General features: G+C 45.5%; 1 non-coding gene across 1 annotated transcript; it reads left to right on the top strand.

Moving 5' to 3' along the window:
- The first annotated feature begins 263 nt into the window (after nt 1-263).
- Nucleotides 264-424, top strand: LOC121158203. The gene has a single exon (XR_005884167.1). It is a non-coding gene; the product is annotated as a U1 spliceosomal RNA (small nuclear RNA).
- The last annotated feature ends 16587 nt before the right edge of the window (nt 425-17011 follow it).

Genomic DNA, 17011 nt, shown 5'->3' with positions numbered 1-17011 from the left:
ACTCTGTTCTCTGTGTCCCAAAGCGGAGTGATGACTATGAATACGCTCCTGACTTACAGACCCACTCTATTTTCCCCAAAGCCTCTCCCTGGTACTTTTAGCCCCCTTACTGTCTACACGGGAGTAGGGGAGAGGTGACCCAAATGTGTAGCATCTAAATTCTGAAACCTCTCCAGAGACCCCGGGGCCAATGGAACAAAGGTCTCCAAAGTGAATACAGATTGGGTCTGAAGCAGTAGTTGTGCATTACAAAACTATATCGGATACTTACCTGGCAGGGAAGATGGCATGATCACGAGGCCATGATCCCAGGGCGAGGCGCACCCATTGCACTCCAGGTGTGCTGACCCTTGCAGTTTGCCCAAATGTGGGAAACTCAACGGCATAATTTGGTAGTGGGGGACTGCATTCGCGCTCTCCTCTGGGGGGAAAAAACAACTATGTCAGGATTCCTACATTAAACTCCTTCACAAATAAGGTCGTTGCACAATGACTGTGGCGTTTCAGCATACTCTTGATTACTCAGTGAAAAAAGTAAGAGACATTTGTCCTTCACACAGACTGCTGGGTTTAGTGTACTCAGCATACTAGTATGCTTGGAAGGATTTCTACCAGTTAAGGATAGAATTTTTTTTTTTTACTTTATAATTTTCCTTTTTTTTAAAAAAAATATTTTTATTGGAAGTCAGATATGCAGACAGAAGCAGAGACAGAGAGAAAGACTTTCTGTCCGCTAATTTACTCCCCAAGTGGCCACAACAGCCAGAGCTGAGTCGATCCGAAACCAGGAACCAGGAGCTGCTTCCAGTTTTCCATGCAGGTGCAGGGTCCCAAGGCTTTGGGTCGTCCTTGACTGCTTTCCCAGGCCACAAGCAGGGAGCTGGATGGGGAATGGAGCAGCCAGGATGCAAACCGGCTCCCATATGGGATCCATGCGTGTGCAAGGCGAGGACTTAAGCCGCGAGGCTATCACTCTGGCCCTAATTTTCTTTTTACTATAGTTTACATAATGGAGAGGGATGCCTGCCCATGTGGACCTCCACTTAGAGTGGGGAATTTCAGGTACAGAGGAAGGTGGGTGGGACATATGTTTCAGGGTTTTTGTTTGTTTGTTTGTTTTTCTTCTGTGTCTGTTCCTTGCTATCAAACTACATCAGTATGTGAGGATGGGATGTGGTTATTTGGTCATCTTAGAGACCCCTATGTGGGGAACAGTGTTCCGACAGTGTTATCGGAGTAGTTTTAGTAGTTCTGAGAAGTTGGTTTGATTCCTTCAGGGATTAGAAAAATTTCTGGGTCTGATGCAGTAACCCAGCATCTAAAATCCTCACCTTACATGCACCAGGATTCCATACAGATGCCGATTCTAATCCCGGTGGCCTTGCTTCCCATCCAGCTCCCTGATTGTGGCCTGGGGAAGCAATTGAGGATGGCCCAAAGCCTTGGGATCCTTCACTCACCTGGGAGACCCAGCAAAGGCTCCACGTTCCTGCTTTGGATTGGCATAGCTCCAGCTGTTGCAGCCACTTGGGAAATTAATCAATGGACAGAAGATCTTCCTCTCTATCTCCCTTCATCTTTGTACATCTGATTTTCCAATAAAAATAAATAAATCTTTTAAAAAATGAAAATCTTTCCAAGGTCTATTGCTTGACAAAGTACCTTAGTGCATTCATAGACCCAGGAACATACTACAAAGCGTGGTCAGGAGAACTGTCCAATTTCCATCCTCTGACATTCTCTGCTGGCCTAGAGGAGCTGGCTATCCTGTCTCCTGTGTGCACTGGGACATGCTGTGCACTGCACAGGCATTAGCAACTGAGGAGGCCCACTCCTGTTACAGGCACTTTAAGGTCAGATATACATCCTTTGATTTTTCCCTGTGGCCAGGGTCTGAGTCCAGCAGTTTAGTTGAGAATCCCTCAGACTTATGTGTTTGCTAGCTAGTTCAGGGTCAGGTGTGGTCTGTTGCCTGCACCAGCCAACACACATATGGGAGGATGCAGCTGCATAGTCAGTTCTGCCTCAACCCCATACATATCTCATGCAAACTGAGAGGTGCTGTGGCCCAGCCCATCCTGCCACACGTCCTGTCTACACGTACCAGTGGGTGCCACATCTTACTCAGGGCACTCTCCAACAACCCCCCTCTAGGCCTGCTCCCAGGCCCAGTTTTTGTGTGTAACAGCCTCTGCTGCATCTAGTCTGACCCACCTCGTATCTCATCTGGCTTCCATGCACACAAGTGGGTGCTACAACTTAGCTCACTCACCCTGCCTCAAGACCCAGGCTTCATGAACACTGATAGGTACCACCACCTTGTTCAGCCTGGTCCACCCCCAACCCTGGTTCTTGTGCTTACCAGCACTAAATACAGCCTGGCAAGGGAGTGCCCGCAGTTCCCACACATGTCCCAATCCCTAGATCTTGCACCTACCAGGGAGTACTGTGGTACAGCCTGACATGACTGGTACCCAGTCCTGACTCTTGCAAGTTGGTGCAGCAGTCTAGCTCAGCTTGGCCTGCCCCCAGACTAACCCATCTCCAGGCCCAACTCTCACACTAACCAGTGGAAGCAACAGAACCACAAGAGAGTCCCCAAAGATTCCTTACCAGGTATGCTGCCAGCCCTGGCTCTTACATGTGTCAGCAGGTACTGTGACCTAGTTTGAGATGGCCCGACCCCAGTCTCGGCATTTGCCAGGAGGTGCTGCAGCCTAGCTCAGCCCAGTCCCACCCCCAGAGCCAGTACTCCCTGTGGATGCTATAACCTGCTCCCATCTGGCCTTCTCCTAGCCCCTGCTCCTGAGAATGTCAGGTGCGTTTCTGTCAGGTACACTGTATGGTACACTCCAGCTCTACCCATCACCATCCCAGCTCTCTGCATGAACTGGTGGGTGCTGCAGTCCCACAAGTTTTCTACTCCCAGCTTCAATTCTCTTATATTCTAGCGGGTGCTTCAGTCCAGCCTGATGTGGCCCAATCCCTGGTCTGACACTCGCAGGTGGGTACTCCATCATAACCCAGTCAAGGCCCCTCAGCTCCAGCTTTTGCAAGTACCAGCAGGTGGTGGGTGATGCCATTTAACCCAACCCAGGTCTCCCACATAGGTGGGTGCCTTGGCATGACCCAAACGTGCCCTCTAGTTTCCTTCCTCTAAACCACTTTATCTCAGCTCCCTCACTTACCTGCTAGTGCAGCGACCCTAGAAGTCATGTCTTCCCTGTCAAGCACACCCTCAGCAGCTCCCACACCAACAGGTCCTCAGTCCTCTTCCCTGGGCAATCTGCAGCCCCCCAAACCTGGAGGCCGGAGTGATATGTACAGCTAGGAGTTCCCCCTTCCCCACATCCCCACATATGTAAAAAAAAAAAAAAAGAAGGAAGGAAGGAAGGAAAAAAAAAAAAAAGAAGGAAGGAAGGAAGGAAAAAAGAAAGAAAGAAAGAAAGAAAGAAAGAAAGAAAGAAAGAAAGAAAGAAAGAAAGAAAGAAAGAAAGAAATTAAGTAACTATGTTGGAACACTGGTATGGTTAACACAAATTTGGCATTAACCAGGTCCAGAATGTCCACCAGCTACTGGCTGCTTTTCTTCCAGCAGTGTTAACTTGGGTAGGTACAAAGCAACCTAGGAGTTGCCCGCAGCTGGAGTAAGCGTAGAATTAAAAAAAACTTGTTTAAGATTTTACTTATTTTTTTATTGGAAAGTCAGATATACAAAGAGGAAGATCTTCCATCTACTGATTCACTCCTCAAATGATCACAACGTCCAGAGCTGTGCCAATCTGAAGTCAGGAGTCAGAAGCCTCTGCTGGGTCTCCCACACAGGTGCAGGATCCTGAGGTTTTGGGTCATCCTTGACTGCTTTCCCAGGTCACAAACAGGAAGATGGATGGGAAGGGGGGGCTGCTGGGATTAGAACTGGCACCCACATGGGATCCCAGTGAATGCAAGGCAAGGACTCCAGCCACTAGGCTACCATGCTGAAGCCCAAAGCATAGACATGTTTTTTTTTTTATTGGAAAGGCGGATATACAGAGAGGAGAGACAGAGAGGAAGATCTTCCGTCCAATGATTCACTCCCCAAATGAGCACAACGGCTGATGCTATGCCGATCCGAAGCCAGGAGCCTCTTCCGGGTCTCCCACGCGGCTACAGGGTCCCAAAGCTTTGGGCCGTCCTTGACTGCTTTCCCGGGCCACAGGCAGGGAGCTGGATGGGAAGCTGGGCTGCTGGGATAGAACCGGCGCCCATATGGGATCCCGGGCGTGCAAGGCGAGGACCTTAACCACTTGCACCACCACGCCGGGCCCAGCATAGACATTTTAAGATCAACTCTGTCTCTTAAAGGAGAAAGGACCCTAAGGTGGAGTTATCTTACCACTTTCCTAGAATCAGTGTTATCGTTCCATTTTCCTAGATTCGCTTGGAATGCGTTTGGTTGCAAATAACCTAGTATTTGACTTCATTGGGTTAAATGGATCACATTTTTTTTTTTTCTCTCACAGCAAGATATCTGGAGCAGAGCAGCTGCCAGCTTTGTTTAGCTGCTCAGTAAGGTGGGAGCTGATTCCCCCATTGGACCCTGCTCTGGTGTTAAGATGACTTTTGCATCTCCTAACATCACATTTGCATCACAGTCCAAATAAGGAATGCAGCTGCATTCTTCCTTACTTAACAGAAGTTCAAAAACTCACTAAATGTCCTAGTGAGGTAGTGTAAAGTTAAAATTGGGTTTGTAATTCACTTTGAAGTCATATTGTGTGTGCTCAGAAAGCATCGAGAGGATGGGAACCAAGTGGGCAACTGATAGCCAGCTTTCCGTGGTCAAGTGCCATTCAGTCTTCCTGTCCCATTTTTGGCAGCTCCAGAAAGAGGTTTTTATCTTAAATCACAACCAGTCTCCGTTTAATCCCTCCCTGTGTTGGCTGGTTCAGTCAGACAATGGCTCTGCCAGGGAGTCTAAATACTCCTTGGTCACAACCATGCAAATATTTGAAGACAGCTATCTTAAAATGTCTCCTTTAACTCTTCTATCCACATACTATTTCTGCTTGGGTCCTTCTGTGACAGGACTTCAAAGGTTCCATTTTCCTCTGGGTGTGTTGCACTTGGTCAGTATTGACTTGGTATTAACTCCATTGACACTACTGGCCCAGGAAGGACTTGGACAACGTCAGAGTCAGACTGGCATGTCCACTATTCTGGGTTACCCCAACGTGATTCTGGTTTTCCCTGCTTGCTATGCAATCCCTGCTGGTGATTCGACCAATTGGAGAGCATGCGTCTTCTCCACCCTTTCATATTCCTTTACCTAGGCAATTGGGCTAAAAATCCCAGAGCAGAGTTTGTATTCATTAGTACTATATTTATGATGTTATGTTTTACTTGTATTTCTGATTTAATCAGTTCCTTTCCAATTCCAAGCTGACATTATCAAAAACTGTGAAAAACATATGTAATTTGTGATTTCATATTACATCCCGATGAAGTGCTTTCAGCAAGAAAGGTTAGCATCTTTCAACTTGCCTCAGTGATCTGATTCTAAAGTGAAGTTGACCATTGTCTACTTAAGGTCCTTATCCAGGTGATAAAATTCACCATATGATCATTTAGCCCACACATTACCTTTTGTCCTAAAAATAGTATTAAATCGTCTTTCAAGCACTTTGCAAAAATTCAAATCAAGACGCAGTTTGTTAAACAAACAGCTTCGAAATTTAGTGTTTAGGGCCTGGCATGGTAGCCTAATGGCTAAAGTCCTCACCTTCATGCATGCCAGAATCCCATGTGGCATTGTTTTGTATTCCTGCGGGCCCATTTTTCATCCAGGCCCCTGCTTGTGGCCTGGGAAAGCAGTTAAAGACAGCCCAAAGCCTTGGGACCCTGCACCTGTGTGGCAGCTCCAGAAGATGCTCCAGGCTCCTGACTTTTGATCAGCTCAGCTCTGGTCACTGTAGCCACTAGGAAAGTGAACCAGTGGATGTAAGATCTTTTTCTCTGTCTCTCCTTCTCTGTAAATCTACCTTTCCACTAAAAAAAAAAAGTAAATAAATCTTAAACAAACAAAAATCCTACTGTTTATATGGCAAAGGATCATTGTAGCCCCTGAAAAGCTCCAACTTCCTTTCTGGAGTCTTAAAATTTCCCTTTGTTCACCCTCGTTTAGAACATGTTATGATCACATTGCCCTGTTAACACTGAACATTGGAAGTCCAGGTGTATTTTTAAGTTAATTCACAACTCTTGTGCAGTTGCACATTAAACCAGGGCTTAGCACAAAGGCAAAAATAAGTGCAATTATAAAGATCCTTGAAAATCCCTTAAATGACTCACAAATGATGGGATGCAGAGTGGCCAGGGAGCCATTCTATACAGTGAACCTTCTGGATGTCAAATGTTGAGAAGCACTGAGCCAGAGAAAAAAAATATCCCCAAAGGAGGCATGAACATTGCAGCATTTTATTAAAGCCATCCTTGGAAGTGAATAAGGGCAAGTCGGGGATTCTGAAGTCCCTGTGTGGTCAGTGAAGTATCATTTGTGTTATTCTATTAGGAAGCTTTTATAACATGAGTAACTATTAAGAACTTCTTGGTGGGCATTGAAGGCTGAACGTTATTATCTATGAAATGTCCTGCTACAAGGTCAGACACCTGCTAGGTATCACTAGATCTGAATATAACTCTTTTAGAAATAAATGACTACACACACATCCAAATATGCTAATATTAGATATTGGATATTTGGATAAAAGACATGTTGACTGTTGACATTTTTCCCAACAACTTCTTATCTTTCAGATCTTGGTTGTTGATCCTGTAATAATTCTTTATTGTTTCTTCCAGGCCGTAAGCAGCGAGTTCGATTGGAAGTAGAGTAGGTGGACGTCTATCCAGCTCCCAGGTGGATGCTCACCCTGTGCTGACTACATTTTTAAAACTACATTTTTCAAACTGGGACACGTTTGAAAGCACTGGGAGTTAGGACCTTGACAAATGGTTCTGAACAAGTTATTTCATAAGTTAACTTTGCTTTCAAGGTATCGATTTGTTTCCTGATACAGCTGTGTTCTTAGTAAACATCTGGATAGATTAGTTTGAAAGAATTTTATGAAGTGAAATGGAAAAATAATGTATTGATTTCCATGTATTTTCCTAAGCAACCATCTCTACAACAAACTCACGGAGATGTTCTTACTTCTCCCACAGTCTAAGATACAACTGGCAAATGTTCTATTTGCGGGATTCCAGTTGCTTTTCAGGAGTAATGTGGTTACCACACCTGGAGCACCGCTGGCATCAATTGAAGAATCTGCTTCTTTTTGTGGTCACAAGACCACAGACAGACCAGTTAGCCTCTTTTTCACAAGTATGTACCTGTTGTCTGGACATGGTGCTAATCACATCCCAGGTACAATTTTGCTCACTGGGTAGGCCAGAGAACCTTCTCCTGTTTTACGACCTCGATGAAAACTATAACCTCAAGTTTGTGTTACAAGTGCCATGAACTTAAGAGAAAACAAGTGTGAGAGTGAGCCCATGAATGCTTTAATGTGGAAAATCTATATGTATAACCATAAACAGAGGTCGCAGAGTATAACCTCTAAATAAGGACAGCATATTAGCCAGAAGGTCAATAGCTTTCTCACTTGCTATCAAGGTTAGCTACATGTGAACTGAGTTAGGAAGCATGACTATGACAATACTGAAAGAAATCTCTTTATCAGTGCTGGACATCAAAACTGACAGATGCAGGGAGCAGGGTTCCCGGACAGGTAGGAATTTGTCTCTAAATAAGCGGCGTAAGCAAAAAGAATGACTCTCCCCTGGCAGCAGATAGGCATGTTCTCAAATCAGACTGTCATATTTTCTGCAACAACAGCCACTCATTTGATGACACTAGCATGAATTTCTGGCTCTCATTTTGAGACAACATATATTCTACTGGAAATTTCCAAGCATGGGAATGCCTTTTGATTTTACATTTTGTTGCCATTGATACCAAGAATAAAGACCAGAGAAAATCAAAATCTTTCTTAGGAGACTATAAATAGCATCACTGATAGCTTTAAGAAAATCTGTCTTAAACAGCAGGCTATATAACCTTGACAGTTCTTAGAGAAGAATCAAAAGTTCATTCCTAACTGTGTAAGATGCATCTGCATAACCAAAATTTGAGCAGATTAGTGTGAAAATTGGTGGAAAAGGGAGGAATGGGAGTTGTCCCAGGTATAAATATATCCTCAAGAGCGTAGACGTCCTAAAAGTTGTGGACCCAGTGCTGCCTTTGGAACAAGTTTCCAGCTTCCAGCTGGCCCCTGTCTTCCTCAACTCCCTCAGTAGCACCAAGTCTTGTGCCGCTCAGTTCCCTGTGGCCCTGCAGGTCTGCTCTCCTGGACATCATGCTGTCCCCAGAGGCTGGTGGAGAGGGTGGCAAGTGGATCGGTGCCTCACCATTCCAGCTTCCAACGCTGGTTTAAACTCTGATTTACTGCCATTGTCCATGTTGTCTCCACTTCGCATTCATTCACTCTCTTGATAACATTTCAGACTTTTTACATACTGTCGTGAGTCAGAACCCTCAAAGAAAGCATATGGGACAAATAAAACAGGCAATTTGAGGAGAGTTTGGTAAACGCACTATTTAAAGGTTTCAGATAAGGAATGACTTTTGGGGCTATGAGTTAAGACACCAGTCAAGACCCTCATGTCCTATACGTTGAGAAGAGGCATTGCCTGAGAGATGTCTGGCTCTGGTCTTTGGTTCCAGCTTCCTGCTAATGCAGACGCTGGGAGACAGTGGTGATGACTAAGTTAGCAACGCTCCTGATGGCCATATAGGGGAACTCAATTGTGTACCTTGTTTTTGGCTTTAGATTGACCCATTCCAAGCTGAGGCTGGGTTGGGTCAGGGGAGCGAATCAGCAAATAGGAGCTCTTCCCCTTCCTTTTATCATAAATAAATTGAGAAAAGTTATAAACAATAAAAAGTAGACTTTATCAGACTGGCATTATTAATAACAAACACAACAACAACAAAAACAAAGAGTTAGGCAACATGTAGGGAAGTCTTAGGGAACAATGCCATGGGTCTGAAGGGGCAAGAGGAGTGACCAGTTCTAGAAGCTAGGTATAGGAACGTCTCTACACAGAGGGCCGCTTGGCGAGCTGTGGCTTTGCAGTTAAGGCGTCAGCTTGCCCAGAGCAACCCTGCAGGGAGCAGGCCAGAGGACAGGTTGTTCTTTCTCCTCACTCTTCTGTCAGAACTAGGTAGCACCTGAGCCGGTTAACCACAAAGCTAGTGATTATTGGAACCTATGTTTTATACTGACACCTTCCAAGATCCCAGGTGGAACCCAGCAGTGTTCACATAGTCATGTGGTTTTGGAAAAGTTCAGAATGTAAGGTATGTTAACTACAGTTGGTTAGTTTTGCTGACTCTTCACTTGTAACTTGATCTTCATTAAATTTATCCTCTGTGCTGGAAATGATCATGGGAATAGAAGGCTCTATTGGGGGGAAGTTGGGTTGGGAATACGTTTATTGTAGTTGATTCATCTAGCATGGTGACACTGGTGCAGGTCCAGGGTTATAATGTGATACAGGTATGTCCTGTGGAATATGTGTGCTGAAGGTTTGGAGAAGGAGAGCTGAAAATATTCAGACACTGGTCTATGTAGCATTTTTTTTTCAAATCTTACAGCTCATAGAGGAGAACAAACAAAATAAAACAAAGCATTTTGGCAATGTATTTTTCCAAATTAGACAAACATACTAGTAATTAAAAGTGGTAGGGTGGGTGCAGTGTAGCCTGTTGAGCCACTGCCTGCAGTGCCAACATCCCACAGAGACACTGGTTCAAATCCTGGCCTCCCTACTTCCAATCCAGTTTCCTGCTAACGTGCTTGAGAAAACAGAAGAGGACAACACAAGTGTTTGGGCACCTGGAAGAATGTGGGAGGCTAGGAAAAAGCTTCTGTTTCCTAGTTTTAGCCTGCCCAATCCTAGCCATATCAGACATTTGGGAAGTGAACTGGGCGTTAGAAAACCTCTCTCTTTTTCTCTCTTCCTCTCTATCTCTCTTTAACTCTACCATTCAAATAAACAATAAAATATCTTAGAGAAAGAAATTCAAGTGGCATTTCTAGTAACAGGTCATATGGTAAAAAGAAAAAAAATCCACCAACTTTAAAAACAATAAATTATGCCAGAGGAAAACTAAATTATCTAGTCATTTTGTGTAAATAATATTACAAAATTGCTGTCATATGAAGAGGCAGTCAAGAGAATATACACAAAAATTTAAGGAAAAATTATAAAATATATCAGTTATTAAAATATGTGATTTTATTTCTTATAATTATCTCATTCAAAAGAATACATTTTTCTGTAAGTAGTTAAATATACTAATTTTTCTTAGTGAGGACCCCAGAGATGCAATAGATCTCATGTTGCCACAAAACCTGCTCTGCCCATGAACCAAACCCATGTGGAAGGCACGGGCAGAGCATGCTGCTGGTGGTCACTGTGGGCAGCTCCTGCAGGCACAGAGCTGAGAGGAGGAGGAGGAGGGATGGGCCTCAGTGACTCCAGAGACAATTTCAGGTGTTGGGTTTCTAACAAGAAACAAAGTCAACAAGATCCCTGCCCTTGAGAAGCTCATGATCAAGCCAGAGAAAGAAGGCAGTAAAGAGGAATGAAGGGCAATGGTACCATTAAGGGCTGTCTGGTTAACAGGGACTGAATGAATGAGACACTGGCCCATGTCCAAATGTTCCCAAGGGAAGAGGGGAACCAATCAGGATAGCACGGAGTGAAACCACTCTGGAGACCAGAATGAAAGCTATCAGCAGGTGCACAGGAAGCTGTTCCTTTACTAGGGTGGACCTGGGTTGAATGAGACCTGAGATACTCACTGCTTTGACTCATCAATCATTACATCTGACTCTATCCAATAAATTATGTTATTCCTTAAGATGGAGGCAGTTATAATGACATGCTAGTGTTCCCTTTTAAAGTTTTTCATTTATTTTCAATTTAATTTAAATGAAGAGAGATAGAGAGATTTTCCATCTGCTGGTTACTGCCCAACACCCACGACAGCCAGGGCTGGGCCAGTATGAATCCAGGAATCAGGAATTCCATCTGAGTCTCCATGTGGGTAGCAGGGACCTGCTGTCTCAGGGTGTGTATTAGCTAAAATTGGAGCTACAATGCAAATCTAGGTACTCTGATATGTGAGATAATGTCCCAAACATCATCTTGACCATGTTGCTAAATTTCCAACTCCACTTTTCCCCTTTTTAAGTAATAGATGTAAGTATTAAATTTATGTGGAAAATACAGATGAATAATCTAAAAATACGCATCACACAATTATAGCTATCATCGGCATGCTAGGGTATGGGCTTACACATTTGTATTTCTATAAGGGAATGGAGAGGAAGATCATGAGTCTTGTGTCAAAGATTTGAGTACCTGTAGTGATGTCATAGATGTGTAGAAGATACTCTCATGCAGGCAGAGGCTGCCTTACCATGATAACACAAAGGAAAGAAGGGTTTGTATGTGGTGAGCCCCGAGAAGATCGTCTCCAGACCCATGACCAAGAGGTTTCTCCCTCTGACAGTATCAAAAGGGAACCTTTGGCTTGGACTGTGAATGTAACCCAGACCAATCTGTGTGACACAGGCTGGATCCATCCCAGAGTAGCGGTGCCTGCAAGATGCATGTTCCAAAAGTCAAAGGAATTTTTTTAAAATATCAAACCCTTGATCTTTCTCAAAGACCGCAAAGGGATGTGTTACTCATAGCCATGCATATTAAGATTTCTTTCTCTTCTCCCAACAACCTCATTTAAAGATGACAAATACATCATCTTTCCCCAAGCCCTATACTTTACACTTCTTCACTATTTTTTTTTCTTCTCCGGTTCTGCTACATCTATGCTTAGAAATATTTTAAGGGACTAGTCCTATACGGAAAGGCCATTGTTGGAAGATTTGGAGAAAGATGAATAAATGAAGTCAAAATCAGAGCTGGAATTCCTTATGAGTCACTTGTATCACTCATTCCTCGCATCCAGTCATAATTTCTATCCCTTGCTCACACATCCTCCCAAGCCTCTCTCCCATCACAGTGGCCCTGTTTGTGTCTCCAAGAGTATTGCTCCAGTCCCTGGATGGCACTTCCAATCTGCACGTATCGGGTCAAAGATTAAGAGAAGTGTTCATGGGGTCTACTAATCATTCTATGTGGTATGATTTATACATCCAGAACTGCCCCAGAGAAACCAAAGTAAAACATCCAAAATCAGTCAATAAAGCTAGAAGATCCCAAAAGAAGAATCCAGAATGAAAATACAGCACTAAGGGCAGATGTTGCTGTGCCCGGATTGCAGTGCCTGAGTTCGAGTCCTGCCTCTGCTTACAATCCAGCTTCCTGCTAACACATACTGGGAGAAAGAAGTTGACAGCTCAAGAACTTGAGTGTTTGCCACTCACATAGGAAACTTGGATGGAATTCCCGACTCTAGGCGCCCATCTTTAGCTTGTCTCATTCTCAGCTGTTACAGGCATTTGTGGAGTGAGCCAGTGGATGAAAGATATCTGTTTGTATGGGTCACTGTCATCCTGCCTTTTAAAACAAATACAAGCCTATGAAACTGTGTCACATAATGCAATGTAATTAATATATATATATTTTTTTTTAAATAAAGAAAACAAATACAGATAAACATAGATCTTGAAAAAAACGGCACACAGCTCAACAAAGACAGTTCAAGTGAATCTGACCTTTTCATGGACCGGGTCAGAAAACCAGAATTTAGAGGCAGCCTGAAGATCCTTGAGTTCCTTAGGTCAATCCCTGAGAACAGGATCGTATGCATTTCTGGAGAGCATCTATTTGGAGATGTGTCACTTTAACTCCACCATCTCCCTGGCTGCCTTTCTAAAACCTGCATCAGGTTACACAAGATCCCAGTGATCAGTTGGAGATGTTAAGCCTCTTAAAGCTCTTCCTTTTCTGCAGCACACCGTGCCACATTTAGACTTTCTCATGACAGGCAAGACCTTCTCACCTCTCGCATCTGCCTCTTACAGCTCTTTGGCACCTTGTAGGCAGAGATTGTTGGAAACCAGTCACAGCACACTGTGGATGGCCTCGGAGCCTTCCCGCGTGTGCTTCTCTTTGCCCTGAGGCCTGCTTGCCTGCCAGACTCACCCCTAACCTTTTTCCTGCCTGTGGGCAACTTTCCCTGACACGCTGCTCTTCTCTTCCCAAATCCATCCCAGTCAGAGGTGAACGCTCTTGTCTTCTCTCACCATTTCATTTTATACCCTTTCTCATTCTGTCACACCCGCCAGCACATTAGAATGCTAGCTCTTGCAGTCCAGGTCCTAGAGTGATCACGCATGGATGAACCGGTGGACAGGACTCAGAGTGTTCATTGTATTAATGTTGCTTTAACCAGACACCAAGACTGAGTTAGGACCTATATGTATTTGCTTCAATTGCCAGAGCAATAGATAAGATGGCTCTGGGGTTTTTAGGGTATGTAATTGCTGCCTAGGGACATCCAGGTATAAGGCTAATGTGAGTGTAGGTAAGGGATGAATTATGTGTGATTTCTAGCAATGGGGTCATGGAACTTGCTTGCAAGCATGAGGACTGAGATCTGTGGGTTTGGAGGGGATAGTCCATAAATTCTATTTGAGCCAGACTGATTCACCAACCCACATGGGAATCCTGAGATGGGCTGTAAGCATAGTGCATCACTGCACACATCAGTCCACACCAAAGCTACACATGGGGGCCTGTCTGGCAAGGCTAAGTACCAGTACCAACTGAGGGGATGGGTCACATTGGCAGGGTCAGGACACTAACCAACATACAAGAGAACCAGATCTGGAGGTAGATTCTCTGGGGGAAGTATGGGCCCACCCCTGTGGAAATATAGGTTCTGCTGGTTAGCTCGCAAGTTGGGGTGGTTATGTGCTGAGCTAGGTGTGACCATGGAACCTGCCATCACTTACAGGTAAAGGAACCAACAATAGTCTGGGCAGGTCAAGGCAGCAGCACCTGAATGTGCATCCTAAAACAGGATGTGGGGTATGCCGAGCTGCAACTGGAAGGGGGCAGACTGTGCAGGGCCGAGCAAACCTCAACTCACAAGGAAGAACAGAAATCAGGATGGAGCACAGGTCTTGCTGAACTACGCTTTTGCACCGACTAGACTGCATGACCCATAGATGCTAGGCCACAGTATCAAAGGTAAAGGCCAAGTCATGTGAGGGGCTATGCCAAGCTGTGTCAGAGCAACCACTGGCGTATGCATGATCTATAGCTGGGAACAGGCCCGAATGGGGAGCTAAGACACCCTTGCTGGGGTAGGGCTCCCACTGTTGAGTGCGGGGGGTGGAGTAGGGCTGTGCTCTGGTTTAAACATAGTTGCAGTCTCCCTTGGCACAAGTGTGGACTGGGACTGGATGCATCAAGCCCGGATAGATTCCAGCACCATGTGGTGCTCTGGAGGACCAGGGTAGATGTAGGATGGACTAGGCTGGGTCTCTGCCCCTGGTGAACCATGTGTGAGCAGTGTCTGGGTATGGATGAGCCTTGACTGGGCTGAAACATCCAACAATAAGAGCCAGAATGGGTTGAAGGCCAGCAAGGAAAGGCCATTATTCCTACTAGGACAGGACATAAACTAAGCAGGACTGGCTCATGGACCCACTGGTATGCGTGAGATTTGGCATAGGGAGAGGTTCTGATGGAGGAGCCTGGGCAACTCCTCTGGCAGAACACAGTCCCTGCAGGTGAGTGCAAAAAGCACAATAGGCAGCAGACCAGGCCAGGCCAGGGAAAGGTGCCCACCTGCATACATTTGGCATAGGTCGTGGACAGACCAGGTTGAACCAGTTCACATCAACTGTTGGTGAATCCAAACACCAGAACAGAGTGTGGGTCAGGCCACGTATGGTGGGAACACATACCAGTGCACATTAGAGCTGGGATTGGATGCCTGCTGGGCTGGGGTAGGCTATAACCCTCACCAGTGTCAGCTGGAATTGGGGGTGGGCCAGGCCAGGCCAGGTTACAACACCCACTGGAAAATGCCAAGGTGAGGTGGGCCATACCAGACTGGGCTGCAGGGAGAGGGGGAGCAAAACCGGCATGGGGCATAGTGAGGGCTCCACTGCTGGTCAGCTACTCCCACTGGAGAGCATGAGCTAGAATGGGGGCAGACCAGACCAGGCAGGGCTACAACACCTGTGGGCTTCATGTGAACTAGATCAGGGAAAAGCCAGGCTGGGCTGACTGCTCCGACTGGTGCAAGCATAAATTAGAGTGGATGAGGGTTGGTTGGGCTTAGCTACAGCATCAGCTGGCAGAGGCTGGCATTGGGGGCTAATTCTGTCAAGTTAAACTCCAGAACCACCTGGAGAATGCATAATCCGGCAGTGAGAGTGGCCAAACAGGGAAATAGTGGGCATGTCCCTCTTGGGGTACCACTCCCATTGAAGAGCATGAAAACCAGGACAGTGGCTGGGGTGGCTAGGCAGAAAGGCACCCCTGTATGTGTGTGGGCTGAATAATAGGGCAGGTTGGGTTGCCCTAGGCTTCAATGTCCATTGACATGTATGTGAGCTAAATGGGATGTGGGACAGACTGAACAAGTCTGTGGTACATACTGACAAACAGGGAAAACAGAGTTGGGGACAGGCCTCATGGGGGTTACGGGGAGTTGCCCCGACTAGGCTGCATCCCACTGGTTCGCATGAGGGCTGAGTGTGAAGTGGACAGGATTGGGCTGGACTACAACACCCATTGGTTCACGTGGAAGATAGGGCTGAAAACAGTACTGACCCAACAATTGCAACAACCAGCATGTGCATAAGCTGATTGGGGTGATAGACTGTGCTGGACCCTATACTGACAAGCACACACATGAATCAAGTCTGGGATCACCTCCGATAAAGTTTCTTTGGAGATCCCTCCAACTGAACTGCTGATCTCAGAACCCCAACCAGGAAGAACTATGTCAGCCAGTGGATTCTGAAGAGATTTCATCGTGCTTGGAGCAGCGAGATTGGCAGCAATTCAGAACTGTTGAACTATTAAAACTGCTTGAGCAGGACCCTCAGAGCATGCCCCACGTTGGGGACCTGGGATGGGTGGGAGGCTGGGTGGGGCTTTTTCCTTTATTTCTTGCCTTACCCTGGATACAGAAAAAAAAAAAATTAATGTGGAAACAATGGTCTTACCCACTTTCCTGTAGCCCTTGACCCTTTGTGTCTTAATCAACTATGTAAAGATTACCAAAATAAAAGAATTAGAAAAAAAAAAAGACAAAAAAGAAAAAAACATTTTCTCCCTCATTCTAGAGGCTGGAATTCCAAGACCAGATTTTTGACAGGGTCACTGTCTCCAGAGGTCTCTCCCTGCGAGCAGATGACTGTCCCTCCCGTGTCCTCACACGACCTTTTATCTGTGTGGTCATCCCTGGTTTCTCTCTGTGTTAGAAGGATGCCGGTCAGATTGGATTAAAGCCCAGGCCTGTCAGGTTTATTTTAATTTAACCACTTCTTTAAGAAAAGCCCTTACTTTCCTTTCAAGTCGCTGCTTCCAAGATGACAAAGAAAAGCACAATGGCCATTCCCAAGCCCTCCGTGAGGTTTGCAGGAGTGGGGAGACTTTGGGCAGGTTAGGCTGACACCTGCAATGCCAGCACCTGTTCGAGTCCCAGCTGTTCTACTTTCTATCCTTCTCCCTGCTAATGTACCTGGGAAAGCAGTGGAAGATGGCCCAAGTGCTTGGGCCCCTGCCACCTATGTGGAAGACCCAGATTGAATTCGTGGCCTTTGGCTTCAGCCTGGGCTAACTGTGCCACAGTTCTGGCCATTACAACTACCAGAGGGTGAACCACTGGATGTCTCCACTTTTTCTGTAACTCTGCCTTTCTAACAACATTAATCTTGGGGGGAAAAATGCTTGTATAAAGAGTTTAGTC

This window comes from Ochotona curzoniae, unplaced genomic scaffold (assembly GCF_017591425.1).
Source record: "Ochotona curzoniae isolate NIBS_2020 unplaced genomic scaffold, NIBS_Ocur_1.0 contig_3643, whole genome shotgun sequence".
In the NCBI taxonomy this organism is placed as follows: domain Eukaryota; kingdom Metazoa; phylum Chordata; class Mammalia; order Lagomorpha; family Ochotonidae; genus Ochotona; species Ochotona curzoniae.
The sequence above is the reverse complement of the archived record's forward strand: the minus strand, read 5'-3'. Positions and strand labels throughout refer to the sequence as shown.